Source organism: Dromiciops gliroides, chromosome 6 (genome assembly GCF_019393635.1).
Source record: "Dromiciops gliroides isolate mDroGli1 chromosome 6, mDroGli1.pri, whole genome shotgun sequence".
Classification (NCBI taxonomy): Eukaryota; Metazoa; Chordata; class Mammalia; order Microbiotheria; family Microbiotheriidae; genus Dromiciops; species Dromiciops gliroides.
Window position 1 is genome coordinate 256,516,091 of NC_057866.1, and position 16,875 is coordinate 256,532,965.

A 16,875-nucleotide genomic window follows, 5' to 3' on the forward strand; every position below is an offset into this window, starting at 1 on the left:
TCTTTGAGCCTGTTTGGGGTTTTCTTGGCAAAGATACTGTTGTGGTTTGCCATTTCTTTCTCCAACTCATTTTACACATGAGGAAACTGAGGCAAACACAGTGAAGTGATTTGCCCAGGGTCATACAGCTAGTAAGTGTCTGAGGCCAACTTTGAACTCAGGTCTTCCTGACTCCAAGCCCAGCACTCCATCCACTGCAAAGCTGCCTTAAATTTAAAGAAACACACCATCTAGATTCAATAGGCAAATTGACTCATCATATGTTGTTGTAGACCAGTCATTTCCAGCTCTTTATGACTGCATTTTGTGTTTTCTTGGTAAAGATCCTGGAATGGTTTGCCATTTCCTTCTCCAGATCATTTTACAGAGAAGGAAACTGAGGCAAACAGGGTCATACAGCTAGTAAGTGTCTAAGGCCAGATATGAACTCAGGAAGATGAGTCTTCTTGACTTCAGGCCGGGTGCTCTAACCATTAAGGGCTTGTTATTTTATTAAACAGAATCCTAAAATCTTGGAAAGGTGTTTTTCTTCATAACATTTCTGTCATTCTATAAATTGTCCTCCTGTTTCTGCTCACTTCTTTCTGCCATAATTAACAAAGGTCTTCCCAGCTTCCTCAACTGTCAATTTCATAATTTTTGTTTTGTTTTGTTTTGTTTTGTTTTAGTGAGGCAATTGGGGTTAAGTGACTTGCCCAGGGTCACACAGCTAGTAAGTGTTAAGTGTCTGAGGCTGGATTTGAACTCAGGTACTCCTGACTCCAGGGCCTGTGCTCTATCCACTGCGCCACCTAGCTGCCCCCAATTTCATAATTTTTATAGCACAATAATATTATATTACATTCATATACCATGATTTGCTTAGCCATTTCCTAATATGCCAGGAACCCTTTAGTTTTCAGTGGGTTTTTTTGCTACTCCAAAAGAGTTGCAATAGATATTTTTGTACATCTGAGTCCTTTCCTTCTTTTCTTTTCTTTTTTTGGAGGATGAGCCTAGTAAAGGTATCACTGAGTTTTCAAAGCACATGCCCAGTTTAGTGATTTGGTGGCATGATTCTAAATTGCTTTCCAGAATGTCTGTACTAATTTGTAGCTCTACCAAAAGTGAATCAGTGTCCTTGTTTCCATCATGTTTCTCTTTCATTATCTTTGTTGGTCTGATAGGCTTGAAGCAGAACCTCAGAGTTGCTTTAATTAGCATTTTCTAATTATTAGCCATTTGGAATATTTTTTTCTTTGATGTTTGATAGCTTAGATTTTTTCCTTTGATAACTTCCTGCTCATTTCCTTTAATCATTTATCTCTTATGGAAATGGCTCTTAGTATTATATATCTAACATATATTATATATATAAATTTAAATCAGTTCTCTATATATGTTGGGCAATACTTATTTCTCTTATAAAATATAGGAATAGGGGCAGCTAGGGGGCACAGTGGATAAAGCACTGGCCCTGGATTCAGGAGTTCCTGAGTTCAAATCTGGCCTCAGACACTTGACACTTACTAGCTGTGTGACCTTCGGCAAGTCACTTAACCCCCATTGCCCCACAAAAAACAAATAAAATATAGGAATAAATTTAGCTTTCCTTAATATGGTAAAAGTATGTATCTAGGGGCAGCTAGGTGGTACAGTGGATAGAGCTCCGGCCCTGGATTCAGGAGGACCTGAGTTCAAATCCGATCTCAGACACTTGACACTTACTAGCTGTGTGACTCTGGGCAAGTCACTTAACCCCAATTGCCTCACCCCCTCCCCCCCAAAAATTTTTTTATGTATATATGTAAAACCAAGAGGCAGAATCTGATTTCCTTGACTATGTATATTTGTTTCAAGGGTTTTGTTTTTCTTATTTTTTTCAGTGAGAAAGGGGAAATTAAGAGGAAGAGAAAATAGATTTTGGTTCATTGAAAAAAATATTAATTAAAAAAATTGTCACTACTACTCTCTAACATAGAAAAGATGGCTATGATAATAAGAAAAATAAACTGAAGGAAAGAAAGCAATTTCTTTTTGTAGATGATAAGACACTATCTAGAGAACTCAAAAGAGTCAACTAAAAATTGATTGAAAAAAAAATAACTTCAGCAAAGTTGCAGGATATAAAATAAATCCAGCATTTTATATTGTTGCTATTCAGTCATTTCAGTTGTGTCCAGCTCTTTGTTTTTCTTGGCAGAGATAGGGGAGTGATTTGCCATTTCCTTCTCCAGCTCATTTTACAGATGAGGAACTGAGGCAAACAGGGTTCAGTGACTTTCCCAGGGGCACACAGCTAGTAAGTGTCTGGGGCCAGATATGAACTTGGGAAGATGTCTTGCTGACTCCAAACCCTATGCTCTATCCACTGCACCACCTAGCTGTGTATATTCAATACATATTTGACTTTTTTTAAAAATCCCTAGGGGCAGCTAGGTGGTGCAGTGGATAGAGCACTGGCCCTGGAGTCAGGAGAACCTGATTTCAAATCCGACACTTAACATTTACTAGCTGTGTGACCCTGGGCAAGTCACTTAACCCCAACTGCCTCACCAAAAACAAACAAACAAACAATCTCCTAATGAAATGTGCCACATACCTACATTCATAAATTATATGTTTTTCTCTTGAGATGAGTAGGGCCCCACCTTGCATACCTTCTCCAGGGCTGTGTCCTTTCTGAGTATTCATTCCATGATTTTTGTTGCCTTTTTGTGAACTGAAAGTCTCATTCAAGCCAGTGTTGACCCTACGTTACCAGGGCAGCCTGAGTTGTGCCTGACCTACACTAGTGGCCTGGAAAGAACATGAAAGCAAGACTGGGAATGTCTAAATATAGTGGGCTGTGGGACTCATCACTCAGCACGTAGGGTCTTAGCTCTCCAGAAAGACTTTTTAGGATACTGTTTATTGAGTTATCTTTATCAACAGATTTAGCATTACTTTTGTGCTGCCTGGAGGGAGGACAGGGGAGGTGTCATTTGATTCTCCCTTTCTCAGATCCAATTGGACCAATGGTTCTTGAAAAGGGAGGCAATGGTGGTCCAGGGGACCAGATCATAGCATGCATTTTCTGTTAAAATGGACAAACCTTAGAAATGGACTTGTTTCTTTAAAAGAGGACGTGGGGGACCATGCTCCCCAAATCTATCTGAAGAGCTCGGTATGCAGAAGATAAAATGTCTCCAAAAGTTCAGGAGGTGCTAAGGAACAGGCAAGGAAGATAACAATATGCCACCTGGCTGTAACAGAAGAAAGAGAAGTCTTTTATTTTTACTATCATGGTGCTCTAATCAACAGGAAGAGCAATAATGATGTTCTAATGGTCAATGGAATGCCCCCAGACAATTTATCTCTGTTTGGTTGGGAATTTGGAGGCCTGTGTGCCCTTGGATCAAATTTGGTCTCACCAGGCCCAGGGGCCAATTGAACTCTTATTTTCAGGAATGCTGGTCTTATCTAAAAGATTACTGATGATAATTTTATCTGCAATTTACAGATGTTTTGCCTAAATTTGTATTTTTACACTGAATTAGATGCTTCCTCAGAAGTCCATTCTTGGGCTTACTAGTTCTCAGAGCCATAACTAGGATGAGGGCAAGCAGGACTTTCCCCTAAGGCACCAAAAATTAAGAGAATTGACCTATGACGTAAAACATGCAAAAACTTGCTTTCTTTGGCCACTTCCTCTGTTCCAAGTGAATTCTTTCCCTGCCCCATCATATTCCCTTCAGCAGAATAGAAAACTTGTTTTGCCTCAAAGTATACTTCCTCCTCTGTCCCCATCCATGTACCAGGTGAACTGTTCTTGCCTCTAGCTACCTGTCCTGAGTGCAAAACATTTCTATTTACCACTCTGTTATTCATTAAACCTTTCTCTCTCTCTGTCTCTCTCCTAGAATTTTCTCTGTTTATTCAATAGGGTTTAGCCAACTAAGTATTCTGCCATCCATTGCCTAAAAGAGCACATGTTACTGGCTACTGAGGTTATGGGTAAGTTATTCTCCTTAATTTGTTGCTGAAGTAATACTCCTAATGATTCTGGTGGCGAAGATATCACAAGGTTTTAAAGGGCACAATGGTTCTAACAAATTTGGGAGGTAAGGGGTTGAGCATTGAAGACAAAGTGGTCCCTTGGGATGTTAGCATGGAGTAGCTTAGATGGACTTATCTTCGGTTGGTTCTGTTCTTACCTTCAGGAAAATCTAGGTTTGACCCCCTGAAGGAAAAAAAAATTGGAAAGGCTTTGCTTCAGGTTCTTGGTGGGACTTTAGGGAAAATTTTCAGTAGGTCTTCAGTTCAGGAAGTTGCTTTTAAAGTTGCCTTTGAGCCTTTTAGTATACTAATAATGACCATTCTTGGAGAAGATGCAGTGGTTCTTGAGACAAGGCCAGTTCTAGGGGGAAAAAAGTTCCATGTATTGCAAGTGAGTTTTATTACTGAGGGGTTGATTAGTAGATAAATCTGGAAGAGACAATCAATCAATCAATCAAAACATTTATAAAGCTGCCTACTATATGTCAGGCTTTATGCTAAGTGCTAAGGTTACAAAAAGAAGTAAAATAATACTTACCTTCAAGGAGCTTACGGGCAGACTGCCCTTCCCCCTTCAGGTCAATATTTGAAAGGAGTTTCTTTGTTCAGTTCTTTCAGTCCCATCCACCTCTTCTTTGTGACCCCATTTGGGGTTTTCTTGGCATGCAAGTAGACAAATAGGGAGAATATTGAACTGGTTAACTTTCAGTTATTAAGGAATTTTTCTGTAGTTTGTTCATCAGCCCCTTAAAAAATCCAGGGTCTGTAGATATTTAGCCATTTTTTTTCTTTTTCTTACTCCAAGTTTAAAAAGCCCCAACACAAACACTAACAGTCATTTTGTGGTTCCAAACTGACCCTGGGAGCATGTTTAGATAAGGAACTGTTAATCTTGCCCCGTCCCCTATTTAGAAGCTCAGTTTCTGATTTGGGCTATAAAGCTAAAATTTTTGATCCTCATGTATAAAGAGAGTTTAAGTGGTACTGACAGGTACAGCAAGTGATATAGGAAAACCTGCCCCTACCTTGGTTCAAGTGCTTCCCACTTCAGTCTAGGGTTTTTAAAATGTAAATTATGCACATTTAAGATTCCATCAACAATAGTACATGCTAGGGGTCCTAAAAAAGGCCTGAAACCCATAGTATCTCCAACATCTGGATAGTTTCTGGTATGGTCTCAGCAGGGGATGAAACCCACTAGTGGCTGGGGAATTTGTAAGGAGGAGGAGGGGGAGATGGGCTAAAATCAACACCCACAATGAGAGGAACATCCACAAGGAAAGGAAGAAGGGCAGTGTCATCTCATCCAGGGGTGCAGTGGCAAAAGCATCCTGACCATAGATGAGGGACAACCAAACAGGGCCTTCTTACTCCATTGAAGAGTGACAGAGCCTGACCCTAACACAAAGTCTTAATAGAGAAACTAAGGCAGGAGAGATGAACAAATAGAATAAAAACAAACAAACAATGAAGTTATCCATGAGTTAAGAGAAATCTAAGGGGTTAACCATAAAGAAAAGAGTAACTCCACAAGAAGTACAAATAAAGTCTTAGAGAAAAAGATCGACTTGGCCATAGGACTCTAAAAGTGCTTGGAAGAAATGAAAGAAAAGGCTTTCAAAATGAAATTGAAATTAGAATTTAAATTGGAACTCTTAAGGAAAAATTCTAAGAGGAACAAATTATATAAATACATAACTATTATCTATGTATAATTATTTGTAAATGTGTAATTATATAAATATGAATTATAAGAAAGATAAAGCTTAGGGCAAAAGGTAGAAAAGAGAGAGAAGAGGAGAGGGAGTAAAAGAGAGAAGAGGAGGAGAGAACAGGAGAGAGAGGAGAGGAGGCAAAGGGGAGAAAGGAAAGGAGAGAGAGAAAAGGAGAGAGAGGAAAAGAGGGAGGAGAGAGAGGAAAAGAAGAGGAAAGAGGAGAGAGAAAAAAAGAGAGGAAAAGACAGAGAAAGGGGGAGGGAGGGAGGAAGGAGAGAGAGACAGAAAGAGAGAGAGAGACGGGGGAGAGAGAGAGAGAGACATGGGGAGGGAGAGAGATGAGAGATGAAAGAAGAGAGAAGAGAGAGAGAGAGAGAGAGAGAGAGAGAGAGAGAGAGAGAGAGAGAGAGAGAGAGCGCAATAGAGACATCCTTCTCCATTTTGGATCCATATCAGTAAGCAGCGTTGAACACCACATCTGGTCTTTGCCTTGCTCCTTCCTCTGAGACTTTGGTGGGTTTCTACTCCTCTTAGAGAATGATCAGATTTATTAAATGCTGAGGAAACTGCTAAGACAGGTTAGTAAGGCAATGTAAAACCTCACACAGACATCTCCCTTTTCCTCCTCACCCTTGCTTCCATGTTGGGACTGTGGTAAAAAGTGAAAGCTTTTAACAGTTGGTTAGTGATAACTGAAGGACGCCAGTTTTTGAAGGACCACCCTTTCGGGAAGGAGACCATGACGAACCATCCGTGCATCTGCTAAGCACTCCACTTCCAGGGTGCGAGCTTAAAGGCAAGGAGAGAATGGAAGTGGTGCTTTTTCTCTCCTCGATTGCTCGTTTGCTCTGCACACACACACACACACACACACACACACAGACATGCTGACTCAAGTTCAACAGCGTGGTCCTTGGTGATCGGCCTGGTCCTCCATAATAGCATGTGCTTGACGCGGTTCTCAGCCTCAGAGGTGGCCTTGGGTTTTTGGTGAGTTCTATATGGAATATAGACTAAGTTTAGATCTAAGACTATTTATTTGTATTTCTACTTTCCTATTTCTCTAATCAACATCACCTTGTTTGTTGGCTAATTAATTCCCAAACAATAAAAGCCAAGTAATCCATCTCTAACTAAAGCTCAGAGGCTTCTTTCTCTTACTGGTCTGGGAGATATATATAAGGGAAAGGTTAAAGGGGAGTTTAATGCTCTTGTATCCAATTTTAAATCTCACAGGATACAGAACAGCTGCCATTAATTGCCCAACTCTTTCAAGTTTTTGTTTCTTCTTCCTTCTTATGAGGAGGTAAAGGTAGGAGAAGCTGATTCTTCAAGGAACCATACTGAATATAAGGCATTTAAAAATAATAATTGAATGTCCAAAAATATCCAACACTAGAATGTCACCATTAACAAAAATATGGTTAAATAGAGAAATACATGGAGAAGAAACATGTATGCTTCCTGGGCACTTATCTGATGGCTTACTGCCTCAGGGAGGGCGAGGGGAGGGAGAGAAGGGATAAAAATTGAATCTCAAAACTATAAATAAAAATGTTTATTACTTTAAAAATATTTTGAATAAAGTCCAGTGTTTCATAAAAAGCTTAAAGTTTTTTTCATCATGCATACTTTTAAAAGCACTCAACTAATATGTTTATACATTTTAAATGAAGTCAGCGGTTCAGGTAAAGACTAATCTATGCCCATGAGATAGTTGTTTTCCCCTCTGACTCAAAGATGCTCCAGATTGTACACTAAAAGCTGCTTACTGTTGCCAAAGCACACTTTTTAAAACCAGTGTTCTCTCAATGGTATTATGACTGCAAATCACGGAAACACACAATTTTAGAAGAATCACATTTGCAGGTGACCCAAAGGAAGCCTGGCCAGACTCCTTGAAAATTTGTTGTTTGGTTATTTCAGGCATGGCCAACTCTTCATGACTCCATTTGGGGTTTTCTTGGCAAAGATACTGGAGTGAGTGGTTTGCCATTTCCTTCTCCAGTTCATCTTATAGATGAGGAAACTGAGGCAAACCGGGATAAGTAACTTACCCAGATGCAGAGTGAAGTGAGTATAACCAAGAGAAAAATTTATACATGGACATCATAAAGGAAACAACATTGAAAAACTTAAGGGGGACAGCTAGGTGGCACAGCGGATAGAACACCGGCCCTGGATTCAGGAGGACCTGAGTTCAAATCTGGCTTCAGACACTTCACACATACTAGCTGTGTGACTCTGGGCAAGTCACTAAACCCTCATTGCCCTACCAAAAAAACAAACAAACAAAAAGAGATGTTAGGGGCAGCTGGGTGGTGCAGTGGATAGAACACTGGCCCTGGAGTCAGGAGTACCTGAGTTCAAATCTGGCCTCAAACACTTAACACTTACTAGCTGTGTGACCCTGAGCAAGTCACTTAACCCCAGTTGTCTCACTAATAAAATAAAAAATATTTAAAAAAAAAAAAAAAGAGATGTGCATTTTTGTACATGGCCACTATGTAGACTTGTTTAGCTTGACTATGTTTATTTGTTACAAGGAGATTCCCCACCCTCACCCCATATCCATTTCCAATATGGGGAGAAGTTGGAGGGGAGAGAATGAAGGGAGGAAAGAACTGTAAAATCATTTTAAAATGAAAACACAACTATCAGAGTGGTTAATATGACAAAAATAAAAATATTGGATGTTGGAGGGGATGTGGGAAAACTGGGACGTTAATCCACTGTTGTTAGAGTTGTGAACTGATCCAACCATTCTGGAGAGCAATTTGGAACTATGCCCAAAGGGCTATCAAACTGTGAATACCCTTGGTCCAGCAATACCACAGCTAGGTTTATCTCCCAAAGACATCCCTCAACAGAGAAAAAGACCTATTTGTAGCAGCTCTTTTTGTGGTGGCTAAGAACTGGAAATCAAAGGAATGCCTGATGATTGGGGATTGGCTAAATAAATTGTGGTATATGATAGTCATGGAATATTATTGTGCAATAACAAATGACAAACAGGACAATTTCAGAAATGGCTGGAAAGACTTATAGGAACTGATGTATAGTGAAGTGAGCAGACCTGGGAGAACATTGTGCACAGTGACAGCAATATTGTATGATGAAGAACTGTGAATGACTTAACTATTCTCAGTAATAGAATGATTCAAGACAATCCCAAAGGACTAATGATGAAATATACTATCCACCTCCAAAAAAATAACTGATATTGATTAAACACAGACTGAAGCATGCTTTTTTCCCCCTTTCTCTCATTTTTTTTCTTTTAGTCAAGTTTTCTTTCTTACACAAAATGACTGGTTTTACATAATGTATAACCTACATCTGATTGCTTACCACCTCAGGGTGGAGGTAGGGGAGGGAAGGAAGGAGGGATAGAATTTGGAACTCAAAACTTTAAATAAAATGTTTATTATTATTAAAAAATACAAAATACAAAAAATGAAGAGCAGAAAGTTCAGGAGGAAGCACAGACAAGCAGCAGAGTTTTGAAGACAATGTTCTGAATTTATAGAAATTTTATAATCTATAAATTTATAATAATCCTATAATTTATAAACATTTATAAATTATATGCTTATAAAAACAAGGAGGAGGAAATGGAGATTCAGTTTCATAACCAATTCTCTTGTGTGTTCTGCTGTGTATATGGAAAAACAGTCACCCACAAATGAACTGCTAGATCCCAATTCTCTACAGCCATCCTTACCTTAGTCATGACAGTACATCGTCAGTTCAGATAAGTCTTTCCAGCAATTTCTGAAATTGTCCTGTTTGTCATTTGTTATAGCACAATAATATTCCAACACCATTATATACTACAGCTTATTTAGCCATTCCCCAATTGATTTCCAATTCTTAGCCACCACAAAAAGAACTGCTACAAATAGGTCTTTTTGTACAAATAGGTCTTTTTCTCCTCCAAACAGTTCTTCTCACTACACTCACCCATAGGAGGGGCACTTCTCTCTCTGGTGCTCAAAATAGTCTGTGTCTCACCTCTACATTTTATCTGAGAGGCTGTGTTTCTTGTCAAGTTGATTTTTACCAATCTTCCTTATTAGAAAAAAACAAGTTCTTTTTCTGTTCCTTTCAGCAACCCAAATGTCCACATATGAGAGGTAGACTTTGTATCTCCATAGTAAATTTTTTGAACACTTTCACTTCCATTCAATAAATTCCAGTGGTTGATTATCCCTGTTACCTCTAGGATCAAATATAAAATCCTCTGTTTGAGGGGGCAGCTAGGTGGTGCAGTGGATAGAGCACCGGACCTGGAGTCGGGAGGACCTGAGTTCAAATCTGGCCTCAGACACTTAACACTTACTAGCTGTGTGACCCTGGGCAAGTCACTTAACCCCAATTGCCTCACTTTAAAAAAATCCTCTGTTTGGCTTCATAACCCAGTCCCTTCCTACTTTTGGGGTTCTTCTTACAACTTATTCCCCTCCGTGTACTCTATGATCCAGTGACAAAGGCCTCTTTGCTATTCCTCAAACATGATATTTCCATGTATTTCCACTGGATTTCCACATACCTGAAATTTGCCCCCCCCCTTTATCTTTCTCTTCCAGGATTTCTTCAAGTCACAGCTGAAAACCTCACCTTCTACAGGAAGCTTACCCCAATGACCTCCCCCCCCACACACACACACTTAGGCCCTGTGGATTCAGGAGATCCAGAAATCCTGGCTCCTTCTGGTCAGAGCTAAATGATAGTAAGAGAAGGGATCTTGATAATGACTGCAGCAAACTTGTCTAGGATGGCCACTGACAAGAAGAGTGGGGCAAGCCTGCCTGTTTTATTAGCAGACATATACCAGGGTTGTTTGAACTCTGCAGAGCTGATATGAAATATAAATGCATCATCAGCAAAACCACAAACATATGTTTTAAGTATCATCCTAGGAATGGATATAAACGTCATTATCATTGCCTGCTTGTTTAATTTGTGAGACTGTCAATTCATACTTCTGAAAATATTTTGTTTTAGCATTCCTGTGTGTAGGAAATAAATACCTTTCCTAGACCCAATTCATACTGTGCATTGGGTGCCTTTCTACTCTTCCTTTTTTTTTTTTTTTTTGAGAAAATCTAGTATCTAAAGTTGTTCTAATCACATCCCCCTAGAGTACTGCAAGTCAGGATTGAATGAGCCAAAGTGTATGAGAAAAGGGAGGCTAGACCCAGTCTCATTAGAGGTCAGCCTCCCCCAAGATGGAATTCAATTTGTCCTACATGCCTGGATCCCCAGCCTTTGTGAGTCCAGCACTTCTTTCACAATGAGATGTATGATAGAAAGCTTTGGGTAATTATTATGAAATTGCATTTACTCAAGGAGGGCAGTGTGATCCAGTGGAAAGAACATTGAATTTGGACCTGGATTTGAATCCTAGCTTTGCCACTTACTATCTGGGTACTTACTACCTTACTGCTTACTCTTTTGGTCTTAATTTTGTTATCTATAAAATGCAGATAACAGCACCTCACAGGGTTCTTGTGAGGATCAAATGAGATGGAGCCACTTGGGAACAGGAACTGTGTTTTTGCCTTTCTTTGTATCCCAAGCACTTAGCATAGTACTTGGCACGTAGCGAGGGCTTAATAAGTGCATAACATGTTGTTGTTGTTCATCCTTCATTCTCTAAGAGGACCAATGACAACAGCAAAGTGATGTCTTGACTTGCAAGTGAGGCAGATCTATGCAAAATCATCAGCTGAACTCTATCCTCCAGGTCCAGTGGTAAGACATAGGTCCGGAAGACTGAAGATAGCCCTAGGCTTCATTACCTTCATGAAAACAATTCTATCTCATTAGAAGATTGGAAAGAGTGTGCTAAACCAAGAATCCAAACTTTACTCCCGATATCAATCCTCCACCCAAAGAAAACAAGAGATCATAAGTCTAAACAGCTAAGAAATGCAAACTTATCATTAAAATGTCTCAGTTCAATTGCTCTACTCCGTACAAAGGAAATGTATGGCTATAGTTCCAGATATGAGGCAATGACATTTATATTTATCATGGTTTATTTGCTAGACTGAAATGCTAGATTCAGAATTCTTGATGTACAAGTTAGCAAATAGCCTATCTTACCAACAGAGGGCATTGCAAAGCCAAGGATTAAAACCCACTTTGGTTAATTATGAAACCAGGAATATATTGGCACCACCCACTCACCTGAGAGTCAGTGAGGAGGAAATACTAGGGGAAATTTCAGTTGCTGGTATTTACAAAATGGTTTTGTTCAAATAAAAAGGAAAAGACAAGCCCTCTCATCTTTACATCACTTCCCAATTCCTTAGTCAGCTTCTCTTTACAAATTCAAAAGTGGTAGCCAGGCAGCAATTTCCCAAGGTCACCAAGAGGATAAGCTGTGTGACTAATATTGACGTTTGTTTTCAGACAGGAGTCACAAGAGCAGCCCCTCCCTCACCATTGGTAATCTACCTTGTAGACATGATCAACTATGAGGTAATAATACCTGTTTGTCAAAGGCTAATATAACTTTGACCAAATAGTCAAACTTCCCCAAGTTTCTAAATTCTCCCTCCTACATTTCAGATGATTGCAGAGTTTTGGTGTTGGAAGTGGACCCAGTAGAAGTTTAGTCCAGACCCATGCATTGTACTATAAGATCCCAAATGCGTAAACAGCCCCTGAAGACTGTAAAAATTAATATTAATGGCACATAATAATAGGATCACAGATTAATAGTTAAATGAGAGATTAGAGGTTACCTAATACAATCCCCTCATTTTATAGATGAGGAGTAATTTTTCTAAGACTACCCAGGTAACAATAACAATGATGATGATTAATAAGAAAAACAAGAACAACAACCCCTATAGGTTTAAGGTTTGCAAAGCACTTTTATATACACCATGGGGGGGGGGGCGGAGCAGCTAGGTGGCACAGTGGATAAAGCACTGGCCCTGGATTCAAAGGACCTGAGTTCAAATCCAGTCTCAGACACTTGATACTTACTAGCTGTGTGACCCTGGGCAAGTCATTTAACCCCCATTGCCTCATCGAAAAAAGAAAAAACATATACACCATCTCATTTGATCCTCACAAGAACCCTGTGAGGTGCTGTTATCTGCATTTTATAGATAACAAAATTAAGACCAAAAGAGTAAGCAGTAAGGTAGTAAGTACCCAGATAGTAAGTGGCAAAGCTAGGATTCAAATCCAGGTCCAAATTCAATGTTCTTTCCACTGGATCACACTGCCCTCCTTGAGTAAATGCAATTTCATAATAATTACCCAAAGCTTTCTATCATACATCTCATTGTGAAAGAAGTGCTGGACTCACAAAGGCTGGGGATCCAGGCATGTAGGACAAATTGAATTCCATCTTGGGGGAGGCTGACCTCTAATGAGACTGGGTCTAGCCTCCCTTTTCTCATACACTTTGGCTCATTCAATCCTGACTTGCAGTACTCTAGGGGGATGTGATTAGAACAACTTTAGATACTAGATTTTCTCAAAAAAAAAAAAAAAAGGAAGAGTAGAAAGGCACCCAATGCACAGTATGAATTGGGTCTAGGAAAGGTATTTATTTCCTACACACAGGAATGCTAAAACAAAATATTTTCAGAAGTATGAATTGACAGTCTCACAAATTAAACAAGCAGGCAATGATAATGACGTTTATATCCATTCCTAGGATGATACTTAAAACATATGTTTGTGGTTTTGCTGATGATGCATTTATATTTCATATCAGCTCTGCAGAGTTCAAACAACCCTGGTATATGTCTGCTAATAAAACAGGCAGGCTTGCCCCACTCTTCTTGTCAGTGGCCATCCTAGACAAGTTTGCTGCAGTCATTATCAAGATCCCTTCTCTTACTATCATTTAGCTCTGACCAGAAGGAGCCAGGATTTCTGGATCTCCTGAATCCACACGGCCACCTCCAAGCCTGAGGTACACATTCACCTCAAATCATAAAAGAACAAACACAAAAAACAGAAAAGGCATCCGGGGCCCAGGAACATGCTCACCTAACTAAATTCCCCTGAGCTAGCTGCCTCAGAAACAAGGTAGACATGATATTTGGGTGGAGTATCACCCCTCACTGAAAGTCTCACAATGACATCATGCCACCTGAAGAGAGGGTTAGCCAGAAACTGTCTCTCCTTCTAAATGACAGAGCATTCCATTCCAATGTCATTGCCATAAGGCAAGGAGAAGAGCAAAGGACTACTCAGTTTTCCAAGTCATACTAAAACACCATGTCCCTTCCACACTGGGTTACCACATTCACAGGAACAGCCAGAAGTTTGTCACGTCCACTATCAGCAAGTGCTGAATCACACGTGTGAGTCCCCAGGAAGCTCTGGGGGAACACTCCCCGCCTGGTCCCTATAGGTCAATTTAGCCTGTGCTCAGGATAATAATTTACTTTTGAACCAGGGAGGAGGCTAAGAGCCATTTCCAATTGTGATCTATGAGATTGGACTGAATGGACAAATCATCTGGCACAAGCTCCATTTGCTTGTTATCCAACACCACGGTCCAACCATGTTCTAAACTTACTTAGCACCTGCTCCAGTACTGAGTTTGTTGGGTTAATACTTTGACTGTTTAAGTGCTACTGTCTTCCAAGGAGCTGACTGACTCATTTCCTTCCGAAGTCAGGAGGCAAACACTTTGTAAGGTTTATTCAGCACACCTGGATTGGCTTATCTGCCTTTAATCTCTCCCCTTTTCCCCCACGTGCCCCCTGCTGATCCATATCCTGACAATAAGTCAGCAACCTGACTCTTGAGTCATCTTTGGCTTTATCTTTAATTATCGACTGATACCTGTGGACCTTCTGACTCTTTGGAACTAGGGTAAGAATTACTCACCCACCCGCTTCCCCACTGGGTTCCAGACCAAACAAGAAGTTTCAGGACATTGGAGTGCATTAAGGAGGCACTTTTCTGTTTGCTAACCCAAAAGGATTCCTTTGACTCAAAAAAAAGCCCTTTCCTTAGAGACAAGCTGCTTTTGGAAGTGGCCCTTAGAGGCTGAAATGCAGACAAATGAAGGAATACACATTTATTAAATGTTTACCAGATACCAAGGGGTGTTCGGGGAGGACTGACATGTCTGGTATGAGGACTTTGCCAAGCCCTTTCTAGGGCTGCTCAATCCACCTTTGGTGTCCAACTGACATGCAACTCTCACTTGTGGCTCCAAGCAGCTGTAGCACATGCAGTGACCACACCCTGGTAAAACGGTCTTGGCAGATGGACTGAACCAGGTTGAGGGTAACTGACAAGCCTCAGACCCATCAGTGAGTCAGAGGGGTGTCTACCCCAAGCACGTGGACTTCCCCTGACAGAATGGGTGGGTGAGAACAATTGGATGCTTAGAGCTTGATCAGACATCAAAGGCACCAAAGTGATCCATTTCAGCCTGGGGCCGTTGCCAGTCATCTTGACTTTTGTCTTGCCACTGGAATTTGATGACTCTGGAAGAAAGAGTGAGGCGGGTGACTTTGTGCCACTCTGCCTCACTTAAATCCAATTCACACACGAGTCAAGATTGTTTGTCCTTCATTCTCAAAGAGTTCCAATGACACCAGGAGGGGGATGTCTTGACTTGGAAATGAATTGGATTTAAGTGAGGGAGGGCTTGTGCAAGGTCACCAGCCTCACTCTCTCCTCCAGAACCAACTGGGTCCAGTGGCAAGATATAGATCAAAATGACTGGAGATGGCTCCGAATGCACTTTCTTGTAATGTCATTGGTCCTCTTTGAAAACAAAGGACAAACAACAGCAATACTATGTCCCAAGCATGATGTTAAGTGCTGGGACAAAACAATAACAATTTAGGCTCGCAAGGAGCTCACATTCTGACAGGAATTCCCTGCAGCACCTGCAAGAGATTTCAGTCAAAGGGCAAATGGTAAGACTTGGACTCCTTAGGATGCAGAGCCAAAGAAGATGGTAGTGATTTTTATTCCTGTCATTTTTATTGATAAAATCATATCTATTTCTGATGTTGAAGCATTCAACAGTGCCAAAGAACTTTCTTTTCTGGGTCTTCAATAGTTGTGGCTGCCAAGACAGTTAGTGGCTGGAAGTGAGGAAAGGACTTGACTTAGAAAATCAAAGAACCCATGACTTCAAATCCAGCTTCAGATGGTTACTGGCTGTGTGACCTTTTGGAAATCACCTAATTTCTATGAGTCTCTGATCACTCACCTGGAAAACGAAGGAGCTAGCTAGCTCCCTGAGATCTTTGATTGCCAAATTGAATAAACAAAGTAATAAACCTTGACTCTCTAGACAAACAGGGAGGATTCTGGAACAAGAACTCATGACAAAGGAACTTGGGATCCAGGGAGTGGTGTGCTGGTAAATGTTCAACAACCAGCTCTCGGGTGGGGGTGGAGGGATATCATGCACTTTGAGCTTTAATTTGTATTATTAATATTTTCTCCATTACTTCCATAAGTCTAGACAATCGAGATATTTTTTTAAGCAAGTCCTGGTTTGTAGTATAAACGCTCACCCAGAAAATTTAACAATCAGCTTTTAGAAGCAAGTTCTAACTGGCTCCAGCACACCCCTGGATCCAGGTGATCTCAGGTCAGGGTGGGGTATATCAGCTGTCTGACTGCCTCAGTGGCAACCTTGGTTAAGCTATCAACAGAGCAGGACTCCTTTATTGATCAGCCAGCCCTAGGAAGGAGCTGCATGTACTGCTGTCATGTCCCTAGCAGGCTCCAAGTCTGACCTTCAACTCAGCACCATTCTACTACTATTTTGGGTCTCACTTCTGGGCTCTGTCAAATCCTGAATGTTCCACATACAGGGCTGCACACAAAGTGAGAGGGAGAACTCTCTGCAAAATATCGGTTGAGTATCTCATATGGTCCAGGAGTTAAGGTTCCTGGCTTTCCCCTAAGTGGTCTGGGTTTGAAGCATGACAGGGGAAATTTTGGTACATCTTCTGAGGTAGTGTGGTATAATGTAAAAAGAGCATTGTCAGGGGCAGCTAGGCGGCATAGTGGATAGAGCACTGGCCCTGGAGTCAGGAGGACCTGAGTTCAAATCCGAGCTCAGACACTTGACACTTACTAGCTGTGTGACCCTAGGCAAGTCACTTAACCCCAATTGCCTCACCAA